Raw genomic sequence first — 20781 nt, 5'->3', positions numbered from 1 at the left:
GCAGACTCCCACAGGTAAGGTGCTTTTCTCTGTGGGTCTTTACGTCATTTTTCCTCCAGGGGTCTCAGTCAGGCTCATCACAATTAACCAGAAAGGTTGTGATCATGTTTTACCTCAAAAGGAAAGGGCATGTGGACTCGGTTCCTGACCTTACGGGTAGCTCCTGGCCTGTATGCAGATTTGCTCAATTTTCACTCTACAAACCATGGATTTATTTTGGAGGGCATATTTACATAGCCACAGAATGTCTTTGAGGGTACCTTTCCCCCAGAGCAAGAGGCATCAACTTGCCTGATAATTCCATATTTGAGGGAAGAATCTGGAAGAGTCCAAGAGAATTTGCTGCATCTAGATAGGGAAGAGGCTAAACTAGCTTAGGTTCCAGAACACCTAACATCCCACTTATGTAACTACTTGGAGAGCCACAGGGGAGAGGCACAGGGCAGTGCTCACAGGGACCAGAACTAGAGACTCAGGAACCCAGAAACCCTTTCCCTCTCTTGGAATCCACGTTTCCCTCTCTCCCCTCCCCCGCCAGCTTCCTCTGCCCGTGTCTCCACATCATGTCCACATGCCACCTAACTGTTTGGGTTCCCCCAGAAGCTGACCTTGGGACAGAGGTTCAAGGGCAAGTCATTTACTTGGGAGGTGATCCCAGGAAGTACAAGTAGGGGAGTGGCAAAGTGAGACAGAGAAAAGAAAGGCATATGATCAAGCCAGTTACCCCGTGGGCAATGGGAGCCCAGTCCCGCCAGGGGATGCTGGAGACAGTGTGGATCGTGGAAGCAGAGTTGCCCCACCCCAGGCAAGGGAGCTGGGTCTGTATCCCATCGGTCATTGGTGGAGGGCTGCTCCTGGCCATTAACCCTCTAGCAGGCTTTCCCTGCATTCAGTTGGATGTGCCCTCAGCAGAAAGCAGCCAGATAAAAGCCCTCAGGTGGGAGGTGGCAGGTGTTTGCGATTATACTTTCAGGGGGTAGAGCTGAGGGTCTTGCAGACATAGGCAGGGCACCAGCTATGGTGGCTCCCTTGCCCCAGCCCAGATGCCATGTGAATTTTCATCTCAAGCCCTTTATTATGGGCTGAATTGTGTCCCCTAAAATTCATATATTGAAGCCTTGATCCCCAGTACCTCCGTATCTGAAGACAATATTTGGAGACAGAGCCTTTAAAGAGGGGATTGTATTAGCCAGGCATGGTGGCGCACACCTGTAATCCCAGCCACTCAGGAAGCTGAGGCAGGAGAATCGCTTGAACCTGGGAGGCGGAGGTTGCAGTCAGTGAGCCAAGATCGCACCACTGCACTCCAGCCTGGGCGACAAGAGTGAAACTCCATCTCAAATAAAAAAAATTAAAAAAAAAAAGAGGGGATTGAGTAAAATGAGGCCATTAGGGTCAGCCATAATCAGAGCTCACTCTCCTTGGGAGAAGAGAAAATTTGGACACACAAGAGAGACACCAGGGATGTGCACCCAGAGGAAAGACCCCATGAGGACGCAGTGAGAATGCGGCCATTTGCAAGCCAAGGAGGGAGGCCTCAAGAGAGGCCAGCCCTGGGCACAGTGGCTCAAGCCTATTATCCCAGCACTTTGGGAGGCCGAGGCGAGAGGATCGCTTGAGCCCAGCAGTTTGAGACCAGCCTGGGCAACACAGGGAGACCTCTGTCTCTACAAAAATAAAAAAATTAGCTGGGGCTGGGCGCGGTGGCTCATGCCTGTAATCCCAGCATTTTGGGAGGCCAAGGCAGGCGGATCACTTGAGGTCAGGAGTTCCAGACCAGCCTGGTCAATATGGTGAAACCCCCATCTCTACTAAAAATACAAAAAAAATTAGACGGGCGTGGTGGTGGGTGCTTGTAATCCCAGCTACTCAGGAGGCTGAGGAGGGAGAATCGCTTGAACCCAGGAGGTGGAGGTTGTAGTGAGCCGAGATCGTGCCACTGCACTCTAACCTGGATGACAGAGTGAGACTCAGTCTCAAAAAAAAAAGAAAAAAGAAAAAAGAAAAAAAATTAGCTGGGCATGGTGGCAATGCCTGTAGCCCCACCTTCTTAGGAAGCTGAAGTGGAAGGATCGCTTGAGCCCAACAAGGTTGGGGGTGACAGAGCAAGACCCTACCTAAAAAAAAAAAGAGAGAGAGAGAGAAAAGGAGACAGAAGCCAACCTTGCTGGCACTGTGATCTCAGACTTCTAGTGTCCATAACTGCGAGAAATCCATTTCTATTGTTTAAGTCACCCAGTCTGTGGTAAGTTGTGACGGCAGCCCTCATAAATGAAGACACTCTTTACCAGTTCTAGTTCTCTGTCTCCAGACCTGCCTCTGGTTGGCCCAGCCCCTCTTTCAAGCCAGGCTACAGGTCAGAGGTGACTGAGCCTTCTTTGGGTCAGGTGTCCATCTCAGTCCAATCAGCTGCTGTGGGAGAGCAGGGTGCCAGGGTCAGGGTTATAAATGAGGACAGAGCTCTGGAAAGGGAGCCTCACTGGGGAAGGTCACCCAAAAGTGTCTGCACCATGGCCTGGGAGGGTCCTGAGCTAAGGCATCCATGTACTTGCTGTAATCTGGGCTATTTCCAAGCCATCATATCTTTGTTCTAGAGATAGATCATCCTGGGATATAAATCAGCATGATACTGAGCATCTAGACACTGCTTCAGCAACCCACACCTTGGGCCTGTGTGAGCTGCTTTCCTGGCTCAGAGATTGTGACGATGATAGCCCCAAGCCTTGTCCACTGGGGCTGAATCGGAAGCTGAAAGGCACAGCTCTCTTCATCTGGAAACCAGCAGGATGTGAGGCTGACAGTTAATTAGATTAATAAGGAGACCATGCCTTAAAATGTAATGCTGTTTTCATGAGCCTTTAAAGCCTATCAAAATGTTTGCCGAGCTTTATGGCTGGTAATTAACAACCTTGTAAAAATATACAAGGAAACAAGGAGATATCAGTGAGCTAATGAATGTGCAGCTGCCAGACCCACAGACAGAGCCTGGCTCTGGCTTTCACATCACTGGGGTTTGGGTCCCAGCTCTGCCTCAACTTGCTCAGACAAGTCCCTCACCGTCTATTATCTGTTTCCTCATCTGTCCAGTGGAAAGGCTGGATGACTGCTGAGCCCTGGACCAGCAGCATTTCCCAGCCTTCCACTTTGTTGTGCTTCAGAGCTCAATTCATCTGCAGGTTCCTCTGCTCTGAGGGCCATTCAGTCATTAAGACTGAAGTTTCCCCATAATAGGTAGGAATCCAGTATCTCAGTGAGATCCTCAGCATCCCACTCCATGGAAGATGGAAACGGCTTTTGTGGCCAAAGGGCCATTCACCTTTCTTCTTTTCACTTTTTTTTTTTTTTTTTTTTGAGACGAAGTCTTGCTCTGTTGCCCAGGCTGGAGTGCAGTGGCACGATCTCAGCTTACTGCAACCTCCGCCTCCCGGATTCTAGTGATTCTTCTGCCTCAGCCTCCCAAGTAACTGGGATTACAGGGGCCTGCCACCATGCCCAGCTAATTTTTGTATTTTTAGTAGAGATGGGGTTTCACCATGTTGGTCAGGCTGGTCTTGAACTCCTGACCTCAGGTGATCCACTCGCTTCAGCCTCCCAAAGTGCTGGGATTACAGGTGTGAGCCACCGTGCCCGGCCTTTTTTTACTTTTTTTGAGATAGGATCTTGCTCTGCTGCTAGGCTGGAGTGTAGTGGCACAATCAGCTCACTGCAGCCTCAACCTCCTGGGCTCAAGCAATCCTCCCACCTCAGCCTCCCTAGTAGCTGGGATTATAGGCACACACCACTATACCTGGCTAATTTTTAATTTTTTGTAGAGACAGGGTCTCCCTTTGTTGCCCAGCCTGGTCTTGAACTCCTGGCCTCAAGTGATCCTTCTGCTCAGCCTCCCAAAGTGCTGAGATTACAGGCATGAGCTATGCACTTGGCCTCACCCTTCTTCAGTAACAAATTTTTCCTTCAGCAGATCACTCTCTCCCAGTTCTCAATCCCTAGCTTTAGACACAGTTGACTCTACTCCTGCTGGTAGGGGTAGAGTCTCAGCTGTAGCCTGTGAGAGCATCGCAAGGATGATCACCCGACCTAATCAGAGCCAATGGGGCACAACGGAGAGAGACGCTGTCCATCATTTCCATTGAGATGAAGACGACTTAGACCTGACGTAGCTAGCAGCCGTCCTGGCACCATGTGGAGTGTGAACGCTCATCCGGCATGCAGCAAGGCTGAGCCAGATGGTGGAGAAAGACCAGGTCGTGGTACTATTGTCTGGACCTCTGAGTTTAGCCACATCTTAAATTTACCCTTGAACTTTGCAATTGCATGAGCCAATAAATTCCCTTTGTTGATTTAAGATATTTTTGAGGTGAGTTTTCTGTCACTTGCAAACAAGAGTTCTAACAGTTACATGGTGTGTCCATTAATGGGTGTAAGAGAGAGAGAGAGAGAGAAAGAGGAAGAGAAACAAAGTCATGAAAACAGAAAAAAAGAAAAATTTTGTTTTACTGAAAGTACATACTAGAGTTCGTACATACTATTAATATTTCTTCTCATTCGTAAAATGCCATTTGCTCTCTTTTTTCTCTCTGGGGATTCCTAGTCATCCTCTCAAAGCCCATCTCAGTGGCTCCTCTTTCCCAGCTCTCCAGGCAAAGTGAGTCACTTCTTCTCCCTAGAAAGTCAGTCCTTCAAGAATTTTGACTTATGGCAAAAGTCATGTACATATTACTAAAAATAAATTACAGAGCATTATAAGTGATACATCTATGTGTAAACTAAACATGTTAACAATTATAATTGTTATTCATTGTTATGGTCATTATTGTGGGTTGACATGTGAGCTTGACTGATAGACTTTTTTTCATATACCTTTTAACCTCAGGACCCTCCACATTATGACTGGAATGGATACACAGGGCTGACACATGTACCTAGGTCCAATGGTCAGAAAGGGACCCACGGAAAGAATCTTCAAATTTTCAATATCTTTCTTTCCTTTTTCCTTTCCCTTTCCCTCCTTCCTTCCTTCCTTTCCTTGCTTTCTCGCTCTCTCTTTCTTTCCTTTCTTTTCTTCTTAGAGACAGGTTCCCACTCTGTCATCCAGGCTGGAGTACAGTGGTGCAATGATAGCTCACTACGACCTCAAACTCCTGTGCTCAGGTGATTCTCTCGCCTCAGCCTTCTGAGTAGTTGGGACCACAGGTATGTGCCACCAAGCCTGGCTAATTTTTTAAGGTTATTTTGGAGAGATAGGGTCTCATTTTGTTGCCCAGGTTGGTCTCAAACTCCTGGCCTCAAGCAATCCTCCTGCCTCGGCCTTCCAAAGTGCTGGGATTACAGGCATGAATCACTGCACCTGGCCCAAATTTTCCATTTCTAAATTTGAGAGATAAAAATGCTTAGAAAAGAGATGAGAGCAAAAAGAGCCAGTTTTTGCCAGTTACTTACTTTAATCCATTCTAAATTTTTTCCACAGTAATAGAGTTTAAACTGAACAAATGGTGATTCCCCAGCTAGCAACAACACATCCCAGGCTTCTTTGTGGCCAGTGTGGCCACATGGTTAAGTTGTCACCAATGGCACATGAACAGAAGGGATGGGGCACCTTTTTCCTAACATTCTTTCTCCTTCCCTGAACATAGATGTGCTGTGACCAAGTTCTAACAATGGGGATGAAGATAACACCGTGAAGGATGCAGAGAAACAAGATGAAAGGATCTTTGATACCTGAGTGATCATGTGGAACAGAGCCATCTCCCCACCCTGCACTACTTACCTTGAGGCTGTTACATGAGAGTGGATAAACTTCTCTTTTCTTCAAGCCACTGTATTTTGTGACCTCTTTATTACACAGGCTTAGGCTTGCTCTAATTAATATATTCCCAAACACCTCTCCTCCAATGACTAGAAAAATCCTCCCAGCTAGGAATTTTGGAGAGAAAGGAGAGAAGGGTAGAGGCTATATAACCCCGCACCCCAACACACACGCATGCACACACACACACACACACACACACACGTACCTTGCCCTTCCCCTAAAACAAGTCACAGATTTGATGGCAGGAAGAAAACAATAAAATTCCTTTTGAAGTTTGGGGGATAAAAGAATAAAGAGAGCGTGTGCCTTATTTCCATCTGGAATTTGTCCTTCGTGTTAGGATGTGAGCATCTTTTGTTTTGCCTTCCATCACTTACTTTCCCTTCTTCAGACAACAGTGTCCCAATATCCCTCTGGGAGTTCTGGGGATACCCTTAGCTGCCTCTTGTCACATCAGGCCTGTTTCGTACAGCAGCGCAGTTTGTGCACTGCACAACACCAGGAAGCTCATTTCACACAGACCATGATGTAGATGTGTCGCCTGGAGTTGTGTAACAGTGCGGCCTTGTGACCCTCCACATAGGCCACTAACTCTTGGTCTCCATGAGAGTGGCACCTGGTTGCTGTCGCTTCTCCAGGAGGCAGAGCCCAGTCTCAAACTGGATGGAACACTCCATGCATCAATGGAGTGATAAATACTCAACATGACAACCTCTCCCACTCCATGCTTCCCACAGCACTGCTTATATCCTGGGAGTAGAATGTTGACCTATGGCTCTGCTATAAAACTCTTGCTGACAATATTCATTATGCAGTCGTCCCTCAGTAGATGTGGGAAATTGGTTCCAGGATACCTTCCCTCCCTTGCACACACCAAAATCCATACAAACTCATGTCCTGAAGTCAACCCTGAGGAACCCGCATAGGAAAAGTCAGCCCTGCATATATGCATATTTGGCATCCTGCGAATATTGTATTTTCAATCTGCATTTGGTAGAAAAAAAATCCACATATAAGAGGGCCCATGCAGTTCAAACCTGTGTTGTTCAAGCGTCAGCTGTATTATTCAATGCCTCCTTTGAAGAACTCACATGACAAGCTCCCAGGACAAGTTGGGGTGTCTTGAACAACTGGTAGATTTCCTTTTGGACAATAATGACAGTTATGGAATCCACTGGCTTTCCTTTTTACCTTCACCATCAAGTGGCCCAAAGTGAGGTTAAATGCCCCGTCAAGATCAGTGACCTCCATGTTGCTAGATCCAATGGTCAGTCCTCAGTCCTTACCTTATTTAACCCATTTTCCGTACTTGACATACATAATGACATTCCCCCTCTGGAAACTCTTTCTTCGTTTGACTTCTAGGATCCTTTACTTTCTTGGTTTTACTCCTAGCTCACTGGCCTCTTCACATTCTTCTTTGCTGATTCTTCCTCATCTCTCCAACCTTAAAACATAGGAAAGTCATGAGTCCAGTCCTTTTTCACACTCTTCGCTGCCATACACCTCCACTGGCAGTCTCATCTAGCTTCATGATTTTAAATATCATATCTATGATCATGATGCCTAAATTTATACCTCTAACCTGGACCTTTCTCCTGAACTCTAGACCCGTATGTCCAATTGTCAATTTGATGTCTCTTCTTAGATATCCAACAGGTATCTCAGACAACACACATCCAAGACTCAACTCCTTATCATCAAAGCTTCTCTACCCACAGGCTTCCTCATCTCAGAAAATGAAAACACTCATCTTTTAGTTGCTCAGACCAAAAACCCTGGAGACAACTCCTTTCCCTTTTTTTTTTCCCATCCCACTCCAATCCATCAGCAAATCCTATCACCTCTACCTTTAAAATATATCCTGGAGCTGGGGACGGTGGCACATACCTGCAGTCCCAACTACTGGGGAGGCTGAGGTGGGAGGATCACTTGAGCCCAGGAGTTCGAGGCTGCAGTGAGCCATGATCATGCCACTGCACTCCAGCCTGAGTGATAGAGTGAGATTCTGTCTCTATTAAAATTTAAAAAATAAAATATATCCTGTATCCAACCTCAGCTCCTCACTGCTTCCACTCTATTCCAAACTACCATCACCTCTTGCCTGGATTACGGCAATATTCTCCTAACTGGTTTTCCTAATTCTGCCCTTGTCACCCTTTAGTCTATTTTAACCACAGCCTCCAAAGAGATTTGTTTCATGCCATCCTCTGTGCCTCCAGCGGCACCAGGATTCTTGGAGTTAAAGCCAAAGTCAACCCTGGCCTATAAGGCCCCAAATGGTCTGACCCCCCGTCTACCGCTCTGATCATCTCTCCTACTGAGTGACTCCCTTCATGCAAAAGATGATGACTGGTGGTCACAGAAGTGGATGAGGTCACTCAGGGTAAGGGAGTTAAGTGGAAAGGGAAGGGGAGGGGAAGGGAGAGAAGGGGAGGGAAGGGGAGGGAAGGGGAGGGAAGTGGAGGGAACCCAGGATAGAGTTTGACCAAAAAATGAGGAGCCTGAGAAAGACAACCAGAGATCAAAGAGAAGGACCAGCAGAAGGTGGGCCCACCAAAACCAAAGAGAGAGACTGTCTCAAGAAGAAACAATCTCTCCTCACCGAGGGCCCACAAGGCTGAACAACCCATCTTCAATTTCCCTTTCGTGCAGTTAAACTTTTTAAACCTTTTTAAATGATGAGCCATTTGTCAGGGATGCAGCATCTTGGCAGCCAAACCGGGTAAGGAGAAAAAATAATAGCATCTTTTGACTGGTCATTTTTTCTCCCTTTCAGCCTAAGCAGGCCAGGACCAGTATTCATTATTAATAGATGCATGTTTTATTAAAGGTATAAAGACCAAAGATTTGTAACTTTAATAATCTAGATTCTTATTTTAAATTCTCCAACATTATTATTTATTGATCGGCTGGGAGATGTTTCTTTTGCGATCGCCAACCTGCCAATTCCTGGAGGGGAAATAGAAGTGGTGAAATTAGAGGAGCTAGCACTGACACTGATTTACTCCAAGGTGTACAAAACAACTCCCACAAAATGAGCACCTGCTTTGTGCCAGGCCTTGGGCCAGGCATGGGGCATCCGAGCCAGAAGGGTTAAGGTGCAGCCCTCCCCTAATTGGGCAGGCAGAAAAACAAATAATTATATGGACAAGGCAATTATTTAGGTGTGTGGGGGAGCAGAACTGAGTTGTCAGAAGTTTTCTCTGGAATTAGGAAGATTTAAGTCTCAGTGCCACAACTTACTAGCTGTGTGATCTTGGGCATGATACATTCCCTATCTAAGCCTCAGTTTTCTCGTCTGTAAAATGGGGATGGTGTGGGTTTTCATGAAGATTAACTGAGCCACTGATGCATACAGCTTGTTTGGCATGGTACTCAGCATGTAGAAAGCCCCCATTCAATGGTAGCTGAGGCAGTGGTGGTGGTGGTGGTGGTGATGTGAAAAGTTATAGGGGCCGGGCGCAGTGGCTCACGCCTGTAATACCAGCACTTTGGAAGGCCGTGGTGGCTAGATCATGAGGTCAAGAGATCGAGACCATCGTGGCCAACATGGTGAAACCCTGTCTCTACTAAAAATACAAAAATTAGCTGGGTGTGGTGGTGCGTGCCTGTAGTCCCAGCTACTTGGGGGGCTAAGGCAGGAGAATCGCTTGAACTCAGGAGTCAGAGCTTGCAGTGAGCCAAGATCGCCACTGCACTGCAGCCTGGCGACAGAGCGAGACTCCGTCTCAAAAAAAAAAAAAAAATGTATGGGGGGCCAGGCACAATGGCTCATATATATAATCCCAGCACTTTGGGAGACCGAGGTGGACAGATCTCTTGAGCCCAGGAGTTTGAGACCAGCCTGGACACCATGGCAAAGCCCCACCTATACCAAAAAATTTACAAAAATGTGCCGGGCATGATGGTGCGCTCCTGTAGTTCCAGCTTCTGGGGAGGCTTAGGTGGGAGAATCACTTGAGCCCTGGAGATTGAGGCTGCAGTGAGCCGTGATCACACCACTGCACTCCAGCCTGGGCAACAGAGTGAGACCCCGTCTCAAAAAGAAAAAAAAAAAGCAGGGGCACACACTCTGGGCATTAATTCTTCCTGAAGGAGAGGGTTAAAAGAAGGTTTCACAGAGGAGGATATATTTGAGCTGGTTCTTGAAGGATAATGAGAATTTCAAAAGGTTGACAAGCTGAGGGAAGAACATTCCAGATGGAAAGCTGTCAGGGAGAAATTCACTGGTGAGCAAATGTGAGCCGTGTCAGGGAAAAGCTGAAGAGCTCTGTGGGCTGAGGACATGGTAGCTTGAGGGGCCTGGTGGGAGGGTGGCAACAGTGCAGAGGGTCTCCAAAGCTAGGCAAGGGATCTGGGTTCGCCCTAAAGGTGATGGGGAGACTTGGAGGTGTTTTTTTTTTTTTTTTTTTAAATTGTGGTAAAAAACATATAACAGGCCGGGCACAGTGGCTCACACCTGTAATCCCAGCACTTTGGGAGGCTGAGGCGGGCGGATCACCTGAGGTCAGGAGCTTGAGACCAGTCTGGCCAACATGGCGAAACCCCATCTCTATCAAAAATATAAAAAATTAGCCAGGCGTGGTGGTGCGCGCCTGTAATACCAGCTACTGGGTAGGCTGAGGCACGAGAATCACTTGCACCTGGGAGGTGGAGGTTGCAGTGAGCCAAGATCCTGTGACTGCACTCCAGCCCGGGTGACAGAGCCAGACTCTGTCTCAAAAAACAAACAAACAAACAACAACAACAACAACAAAAAAAACAGGCTGGGCATGGTGGCTTACATCTGTAATCCCAGCACTTTGGGAGGCCAAGGCAGGTGGATCACCTGAGGACAGGAGTTCAAGACAGCCTGACCAACATGGTGAAACCTCATCTCGGCTAAAAATGCAAAAAAAAAAAAAAAAAGAAAAGAAAAGAAAAAAACATATAAAATTTACCATCTTAACCATTTTTTAGTGTATGGTTCAGTAGCATTAAGTGTATTTACCTTTTTGCGCAACAGATCTCTACAAGCTTTTCATCTTGCAAAACTGAAACTCTCTCCCCCTCGAACAACTTCCCGTTTCCCCCGTCCTGGGCAGCCACCATTCTGTTTTCTGTTTCTAGGAGTTCGACTACTTTAGTTCCCTCATGTAGGTGCTGGCTTATTCACTTAGCATGATATCCTCAAGGTTCATCCATCTTGTGGCATAAGACAGGATTTCTTTCTTTTTACAGGCTGAACAGTCAGGCATGAGCTCACATCTATAATCCTAGCACTTTGGGAAGCTGAGGCAGGAGGATCATTTGAGGTCTGGAGCTTGAGACAAGCCTGGGCAACATAGTGAGACCCCCATCACTACAAAAAAGTAAAAAATTAGCTGGGTGTGGTGCTGCATACCTATGGTGCCAGCTACTTGGGAGGCTGAGGTGGGGGGATCATTTGAACCCAGGAGGTCGAGGCTGCAGTGAGCTATGATTGCACCACTATACACCAGTCTGGGTGCCAGAGTGAGACCCTGCCTAAAAAAAAAAAAAAAAAAAAAAAAAAAAGGAGGCCAGGTGTGAGGGCTCATGCCTATAATCCCAGCCCTTTAGGAGGTCAAGGCAGGAGGATTGCTTGAGCCCAGGAGTTCGAGACCAGCCTGAGCAATATGGTAAAACCCTGTCTCTACAAAAAAAAAAAAAAAATTAGTTGGACTTGGTGGTGCATGCCTGTAGTCCCAGCTACTCGGGAGGCTGAGGTGGGAGGACCACCTCAGCCCAGGAGGTTGAGGCTATAATGAGCTGGGATCATGCCACTGCACTCCAGCCCGGGTGTCAGAATAAGACCCTGTCTCAAAATAAAATAAAATAAAATAAAATAAAATAAAATAAAATAAAGGCTGAATAATGTTCCATTGTATGTAGATATCACATTTTTATCCACTCATACATAGCAGGGGGGTGGGGGTTTAAACAACCCCTCCAAGGGGTGGTGAGGAGGGTGGTATGTAGAGTGAAGTGAAGCAGCCAGATTGGCAGCAGGGAGGCCAGGGAGGGGCTGGTGCAGCCGCCCAGGTGCATGCGAAGATGGCGGCCTGGCCTCAGGTATGGCAGAGGGCTTGGATACAAAAGACATTGTGGAGGTAGAATTGGTGGAATTTGATCATTGGCGATATGATATTTGTCCTAACTTCAGAAATCTAGAGGTGACTCAGGTCATTCCCGTCCTCTTACTCCAAAAGTGGGAAAGAGGGCCTGGCTGTTCCCTTCAAGGGTGAGGAGGAGGATAGAGAATTGCTATGGTGGGCAAAAGGCAAATGCCAACACTTCCAGTTCTATTAGGTGGGTGCAAAAGTAATCATGGTTTTTGCCATTAAAAGTAATGGCAAAAACAAAAACTGCGATTACTTTTGCACCAACCTAATATAATCCTTCAGAAAGTCCCCACTCTGTAGACTATCTTCCCCACCCTGTCCACCAGCATGTGACTGGGACATTGGGCAGGATGGCTAGCCAGCCACGTGGGTGAGAGAACACAATCCCAAGGGGAAAGGGAGCTGGGCTTCTGGTCCCTGTACCACCTGTGTCTTGCTGTGTGACTCTGGATATGTCCACGCCCCTCTGTGGTTCTCAGTTTCTGTGTGTAAAGTGAAAGCGTTGGTAAAGCACTGGTGCTGCCGTGGATGGTGATGATGATGATGATAGCGGTGGTGGCCAACTCTTTTTGAGTGCTTACTCTGTGCCAGGAACTCTTCTAAGTGCTTTTCAAGCATAAATGCATTGATTCATTTTATTCTTCCAGCGCGATTATAATCCCCATTGTACAAATGAGGAGATGAAGGCAAGAGAAGCAAAGTTACTTGGCTGAGGTCACAGTGATAACAGGCAGAGCTGGAATTCAAATGCAAGCAGTCTGGCTCCAGACCATTCCCTGGAATCACTTGGGGAGCTTTAAAATATCAGATTCCTGGATCCACCCCAGACCTGCTGGATCAGAGCCTCTTGCTAACAAGCTCTCAGGGCTGAAGGCAGGGATTGGGGCTGAGGGTTCCATGGGGACAGACATTGCCTGGGTCTAGCCCAAGAGACAGTGGACCCTGATTCTTCCCCCACCTGCCCCAGCACTGATGTTCCCTGGGTTTGGGGGTGACTGACGCTTTTGGAGACAACCTGCAGGGTGTACCCAGATTATTCCCACCCTCTCATACATGACCTGGAGGGAGCAGGCTCCAACTTCCTCACGCCCTCCCTGGAGTCCTCAGAAAGGGTCCCAGCAGGACCTACCTGTTACACAGGTAATAAATGACCCTAAGAAAACATACTAAACCTCTCTAGTAACCCAATGTCTTAGTTCATTTTCTCTTGCTTATCACAGAGTACCTGAAACAGAGTAATTTGCAAAGAAAAGGGATTGACTTCTAACAGGTATGGAAGCTGAGTAGTCCAAGGTTAAGGGCCTGCATCTACTGAGAATCTTCTGGCTGGTGGAGACTCTCTGCAGTGTCCCAAGGCAGTGCAGGGCATCACACATGGCAAGGGGGCTGAGCGTGCTAGCTTAAGTCTTTCTTCCTCTTCTTCTTCTTTTTTAAAAAAATTAGAGATGAAGTCTCACTATGCTACCCAGGCTGGTCTCAAACTCCTGGGCTCAAGCAATCCTCTATCCTCGGCCTCTCAAAGTGCTGAGATTACAGATGCAAGCCACCACGCTCATCCCTCTCTTCCTCTTCTTACAAAGCCACCAGTCTTACTCCCATGATAATCCAGTAATCCACTAACCCATGAATCCATGAATAGATTAATCCATTCATAAGAGCAGAGCCCTCATGACCCAATCACCTCTTAAAGGCCCTACCTCTCAATATTGCCAAATTGGCGATTAAATTTCAACATGAGTTTTGCGGGGGACAAATATTCAAACCACAGCACTCAGCAAATGGGAGTTAAAGCAATAAGAAAATGCCCTGGAAGGTTCTCAAGAGGGGAGGGCTGTAGTCAGACACCTTCCTAATCAAATTCATCCCTGCTCCATTTGGAATTTGAATGCACTCGAGTGCTTGCAGGAGCTAAATTATTCTTTTTGTACATATGGTAATGACAGTATTAGGCCCACAAATATCTTGGTATGTGGTTATTTTTTAAAAGGACAACATACTGTCAAGCTAGATACCAACAACCAGTAATCGCTCGAGTAATCACTTTTTAAAACTTCAGTCTAAAAAAGAGTTCAAGAATTACTGCTATCTGCAATAAGAATGAATCTCATAGACTCAGTGAATGGGCAAAACAAGCCAGACACAGAAAGCTAGATACCAGATGATTCCATTTATATGAAATGCAAGAACAGACAAAACCAATCTATGGTGATAGAAGTCAGGATAATGGTTATTTTTGAGGAGCGTTGACTGGAAGGGAACCTTTTAGGGAGGTGGAATGACCTGTGTCTTGACCTGGGTTGGAATTACACAGGTGTACACAAAGTAAAGATTCACTGAGTTGTACATGTATAACTTATGCACTTTACTATGTGCAATTCATGCCTTAAAAATGTTTTAAAGAGTTGGATTGTTTCTTTCTGGTCATCCATGTCTTTCATTAAGATTCAGATAGTGACTGAGAACTGACTGAGCACTTACAATGTACACACCCACTCAAGTGGGGCAAGTGGCAGAAACAAGGGAAGGTTAGGCCTTGGCTTAGCCGGCACTGGACTCTGGACTTATAAGGCTTACAGCCAGATGGGACTACCAAGGCCAACTGTTCTTGATGCCATTGAGACTCCCACTCCCACACATAGTCCAAAAGAGCCAAGGCCAGGCCTGGGCAGCCTGCTCCACTCGGGGAGTGAACCAATCAGAAGGCAGCTGAACGGACTGGGAATAGGAGAAGCTATTAGCAGCTACCCTGGCCACGGGGCCCTGCAGGATCAGAGATGAGAATTGATCGGGCCCACAGGGCAAGGGGGAGGCCAGAGTCAGCAGGAAGGATAATTAGGAAAGACATCAGGCCAGGATGGACAATGAAGGCTCAGAGATGTCGGGATTCTCACTCCCTATTGGGACCACATGGCAGGAGGCGAGGGCTCCCCCTGGGGGCCAGGCAGGTAATGGACAATGGTCCCCAGATAAGAGACCAGAGGCGTCCAGTTCATGCCCAACATTTCACAGCAAGTCAGGGACTCAGCCAGGACAAGACCCCACACATCCTACACTCTATAGGCTTCTCTCCACCACCCCAGCAACACCCCAAGGTGATGTTTATTTCCTACCCTGAATATTCCACATTCTACGTTCCCTGCATTTTCAGCTCTTTTTTTTTTTAAAGACTTAATTCTTGATTCTTTTGACAGCTTACATCATCCTGAAAGTAAAGTGAAAAAGCCATACCACACTACCCACTTTTAATACAGATCTTTGTAGATTGGGAAGCATAAACCAACCAAAAGAGTGATAATTAGTTCTGAATTCAAGCGAGGTTTATGGAATGTGAACCATTTGGGTAATCGGCTGGGGTGGTGCCATGAAGTGGTAATTAATTTGTTTTTTTCCCTAAAATGTTTTACTTAATTAAGGGAGGTGTTGATTTATATACACCCGTCCCCTGGGGATGGTTTGTAAGGCAGGAGAAAATTCCAACTGTCTCCCCGCCACGTTTCTCATCAAATTATTTCATTACATTCAGATACACTTTTGCAACACTGATTGTGACAGATTCTGGAGTTATGAGCTCATAAATACTGGGGGGTTGGGGGGGAAGCTGGAGATGCACACTTAATGGGAAATGTTCTCATAATCAAAAGAATATTTCAAGCCGTGACAATGCAGGCCAAGAGAGGGAGGGGGAGCCACTTCAAAGAATAACAGGATGCTGAATAACCCAGCACCTGCAGCTCTACCTCCTTCTGAGTCAGCTGGGCTCTCAAATATCAGCTTGCAAAGGGCAAATGTCAGGAGGATTTGTAGCTAGTCCTGGGTTCTTCGTCATAACTTACTTGGAGCTGATAGTAGCTTAAGTTTGTTCATTTACTTAACAAATATTTATTAAGCAGCTACTATGTGCTGGGCACTGTGCTACACACTGGGAATACAATAGTGAACAAGACAAGCTTGTTTCCTACCTTCATGGAACTTACAGTCCAGGAAGAGAAAAATAATCTAAATAAGTAAAAGAATAAATAGCTGATAAACATATGCCTACTCGATGATCTAGCAATTCTACTCTCAGGCATATATCCAAAATAAATGAGTGCATCTCTCCATGGAAAGACGTGTAAAAATGTTCACAGCGGTGTTATTCGACAGCAACCAGTCAGAAGCAACCCACGGTCGGCCAGCAGAAGAATGAATAAATGAATTGTGTTATACTGACACAATGGAACACTGCTGTGCAATGGGGTATTGCTATGCAGTACTCCACGCAACAGCAATACAAAAAGAACAAACTGCTGTTGCATTTATCCACATGCAAAAATGTGGCTGTATCTCACAGACAATGATGAATGAAAGAATTTGGGCAAAAAGTGTCCAAATTACACTATTCCACTTACATGAAGCTCAAAGGCAGGCAAAACTCATCTATGATAGAAACCAAATAGAAATAAGAATAGTGGCTATCTTTGAGAAGAAGAGACACGAGGGAGCTTTCTGGGGTGTCTGGGAAACTTCTATGTCCAGATATGGGGAATGGTTACAAGCACACATATGTAAAAAGTCATAGAGGCCAGGTGCGGTGGCTCACGCCTGTAATCCCAGCACTTTGGGAGGCCGAGGCAGGTGGATCACCTGAGGTCAGGAGTTCAAACCCAGCCTGACAACATGGTGAAACCCCATCTCTACTAAATACAAAAAATTAGCCGGGCGTGGTGGCACATGCTTGTAATTCCAGCTACTTGGGAGGCTGAGGCAGGGTGATCATTTGATCCTGGGAGGCAGAGGTTGCAGTAAGCCAAGATTGCACCATTGCACCCCAGCCTGGGCAACAGAATCAAAACTCTCTCTCAAAAAAAAAAAAAAAGTCATTGAGCTATACGCTTAATATTATACTCCAATTAAAGCATGCATTTTAGTGAGATCCAGTACATTTTAAAAATAATAAATAGCTAAGATAATTTCACATGTTGATGAAAGATATGAAGAAAATAAAACCAGGCCACAGGATGGGGAGCAAAGACCCTTCTGCAGAGATAGCTTTGAGATGCCACCTTTTCTGGAGGTGGCCCATGGGAAAACCTGAGGAATAAGCATTCCAGATAAGGAAGCTGCAAGGCCACCGGCTGCAAGGTGGGGCATCTGGGCATGTCTGAGCAACAGCACGGAGACCAGGATAGCTGGAGTGGGAGAGCAGAAGAGGCCAGGGGGACTGTCAGGAGCAGGCCAACCCTATGGGCCACATAAGGATTCAGGTTTTATTCTAAGCATGATATAAGTCATTGGAAAGTGGAAGCAAAGAAATTGCATGACCCAATTGACCTGATTTTTTAAAACTGAGGCTACCTATTGGAATGTGTGGGGGGGGGGGAACTGACAGTAGGAGAAATGGCTGCAGTGCTGAGTGGAGAGGCAGGACCTGGAGCACAAGCAGGGGCTGGGTGGGCACCGTGGCTGGGATCGCCACCATCAAGGCAGTGAAGCGCAACAGCCAGGTTCAGCAGCAACAGGCAGATGATGGAGAGAAGAGAGCTAAGCACCTCCAGCGGGGAGTAGAGGGAGCAAGGAGGACCTGGAACAGGCTGAGGCCAAGGTGACCTCCTTGGACCATAGGATCCAGCTGGTTGAAAAGGAGCTGGACCGTGCTCAGGCGTGCCTGGCCACTGCTCTGCAAAAGCTGGAAGAAGTGGTAAAAGCTGCTGATTGAGAGTGGGAGAAGTAGGAAGGTTATTGAAAATCGAGCCTTAAAAGATGAAGAAAAGGCTGGGTACGGTGGCTCATGCCTGTAATCCTAGCACTTTGGCAGGCCGAAGTGGGTGAATCACCTGAGGTCAGGAGTTCAAGACCAGCCTGGCCAACATGGTAAAACTCTACTAAAAATACAAAAATTAGTCGGGTTTGGTGGTGCGCACCTGTAATCCCAGCTACCCGGGAGGCTGAGGCAGGAGAATCACTTAAACCCAGGAGGCAGAGGTTGCAGTGAGCTGAGATCACGCCACTGCACTCCAGCCTGGGTGACAGAGGGAGACTTTGTCTCAAAAAAAAAAAAAAAAAGATGAAGAAAAGATGAAACTCCAGGAAATCCAACTCAAAGAAGCTAAGCACATTGCAGAAGATAGGTAGGAAGCATGAAGATGGGGCTTGGCTCATAAGTTGGTGGTTGTTGAAGGAAACTTGGGATGCAGAGAGGAGCAAGCTGAGCTGGCAGAGTCCTGTGGCTGAGAGATGGATGAGCAGATCAGATCGATGGACCAGAACCTGAAGTGGCTGAGTGCTGCCGAAGAAAAGGACTCTCAAAAAGAAGACAGATATGAGGAAGTAACCGAGATTCTTACTGATAAACACAAGGAGGCAGAGACCCGGGCTGAGTTTGCCGAGAGATTGGTAGCCAAGCTGGAAGAGACAATTGACGACTTGGAAGATAAACTGAAATACACCAAGGAGGAGCACCTCTGTACACAAAGGATGCCAGACCAGACCTGCTTGACTGAATGAGATGCAGAGCACCCCAGTCCCACCTTGCCGCTGCTCCTCCCTCTGACCCCAACTCCACCTAGGCCAGCCTGCCCAAAGCTGCCCTTTAACTGAGGGTTGATCTTTAACTGGAAGGCTGCTTTTTCCTTTCACCACCCCCACCTCCCCCATGTGTCTTTTTTGCCAAACTGTCTCTGCCTCTTCCCAGAGATTCCAGCTGCGCTAGAGGCTGAGCATCTTTGGGAACAACATTTAAGCTAATGTGAGTGCAACACATAATGTCTTTAAAAGCATGTTGTGTTGTATACATTTCGTAATTAGCTTTTTTGTTGTTTTGTAGCAACCATTTGTAAAACATTCCAAATAGTTCCACAGCTCTGAAGCAGCAATCTAATCCCTTTCTCCCTTTTGGAAGGTGACTGTTTAGCTTACTGTATATTGCTTTCTCTAGAGAAAAGGGAAAAAGGTGTGAGCCTGCCTTACTGAGAACCAAACAGAGCCCAGGGAAAGACTCCACTCTGGGAAATCATAGCTTTGCACAAAGTACCAGCCAAACCAGAAAGGTGATTCCAGGAGTTAGCCCAAAAACAACAGCAACAAAAAAATGTGCTGTTCAGGTTTTCAGCTTTAAGATACCTTTGGACAAAGTTATTTTTACTTTTTTTTTTTTTTTCATTAGAAGTGAGCAAATTAAGCCAGGCGCAATGGCTCACGCCTGTAATCCCAGCACTTTGGGAGGCTGAGGCAGGCAGATCACTTGAGGTCAGGAGTTAAAGACCAGCCTGGCCAACATGGTGAAACCCTGTCTCTACTAAAAATACAAAAATTAGCCAGGCATGGTGGTGTGCGTCTGTAGTCCCAGCTATTCGGGAGGCTGAGGCAGGAGAATCGCTTGAACCTGGGAGGTGGAGGTTGCAGTGAGCCAAGATCACGCCACTGCACTTCAGCCTGGGCGACAGAGCAAGACTACATCTGGGACAAAAAAAAAAAAAAAAAAAACAGAAGTGACCAAATTAAGATGGTGAGACCTCTGAGACCAAATTTTTGTCCCATCTCCACCCCATTCCCAGACGCTTACAGAGTGGATCGTGTGCCCCTTACATTGAGGTGACCACTTGATTGCTCTCCTGCCTCCTTGAAAGAAAGAAAGATTATGTTTTTGCCACTGATTTAGCCACATGAAATTCATCTCATTACCCTTTTCTGGGTTTGAAGCTGCTGTCTCTAAAAGTGCCATCTCATTGTGCGTTGTATCAGTCAGTGAGAAATCTTGAATAGCTTGTGTACAAAACTTTTTAAATGTCATATTATTTTGAAACTTTGCTTCTTTGGGTTTCTGGCACCCTGGCTACCCCCTCTGGCTGTGAGAGCTCTCTACAGTCTGTGGGCTGGCAGGTTGCTGATCTTTTAAAGTTTCTTTCCCTACCTAATCCCCATTTTTTGGTAAAGTTTCTAGGAGGTCTGTTAGGCATACAAACTGCAGCTTACTGGCTTACAATGTACTCTCCTTTGATGCCTCTTTGACGACAACTGGGAGAAAAAGAAATCAATAGTGCAACTGTTTTGATACTGAAGACTGATGAGTGTCTTTTTGAAATAAAGAACCAGGCCATGCATGGTCGCTCACGCCTGTAATCTCTGCACTTTGGGAGGCCAAAGCAGGTGGATCACTTGAGGCCAGGAGTTTGAGACCAGCCTGGCCAACATGGTGAAACCCCATCTCTACTAAACAAAATACAAAGAAATTGGCCAGGCATGGTGGCACATAAACCTGTAATCCCAGCTACTCAGGAGGCTGAGGCAGGAGAATTGCTTAAACCCGGGAGGCGGAGGTTACAGTGAGCCGAGATTGCACCACTGCCCTCTAGCCTGGGCGATAGAGCAAGACCCTGTCTCAAAAAAAAAAAAAAAAAAAGAGAAAGAAAGAAAGAAATTAAGAACCAGTCCCTCCAAAAAAAGACCCAAACAAACAAGCAAACAAGCCCTGACTGTACAGCACTGGTGAGGATGTCAAGCAATAAGAACTCTCACACGTTGCTGGTAGGAAGGCCAAATAGTTCAACTTCTCTGGAAAATACTTTGGCAGTTCCTTACAAAGATAAATATACACTTAACAAACTACCCTGAAATCTCTTTGGCATTTACTCACGTGAAACAAAAGCCTATGTTGAACCAAAAAACATATGAAAATGTTCATATCAGCTTTAATTATAATCATGAAAAACTGGAAACCCCAAATGTTTCCCCATTGAGGAATGGATAAACTGTAGTCGAGCTATACAATGGAACCCTATTCAGCAATAAAAAAAAGATGTCTACCTTAAGTAAACAGGAGAGAGACCTGCTCTCCAGAGCAATTGCTCTCCAGGACAAGCAACTGATACA

The 20781-nt window shown here is 46.4% G+C and overlaps 1 pseudogene; it reads left to right on the top strand.

Moving 5' to 3' along the window:
• The first annotated feature begins 734 nt into the window (after window positions 1-734).
• On the top strand, window positions 735-18417 carry LOC129021575 (tropomyosin alpha-3 chain-like; annotated as a pseudogene).
• The last annotated feature ends 2364 nt before the right edge of the window (window positions 18418-20781 follow it).

This window comes from Pongo pygmaeus, chromosome 21 (assembly GCF_028885625.2).
Source record: "Pongo pygmaeus isolate AG05252 chromosome 21, NHGRI_mPonPyg2-v2.0_pri, whole genome shotgun sequence".
Taxonomy (NCBI): domain Eukaryota; kingdom Metazoa; phylum Chordata; class Mammalia; order Primates; family Hominidae; genus Pongo; species Pongo pygmaeus.
Note: the sequence above shows the minus strand (reverse complement) of the source record. Positions and strands in the feature narration are given on the sequence as shown.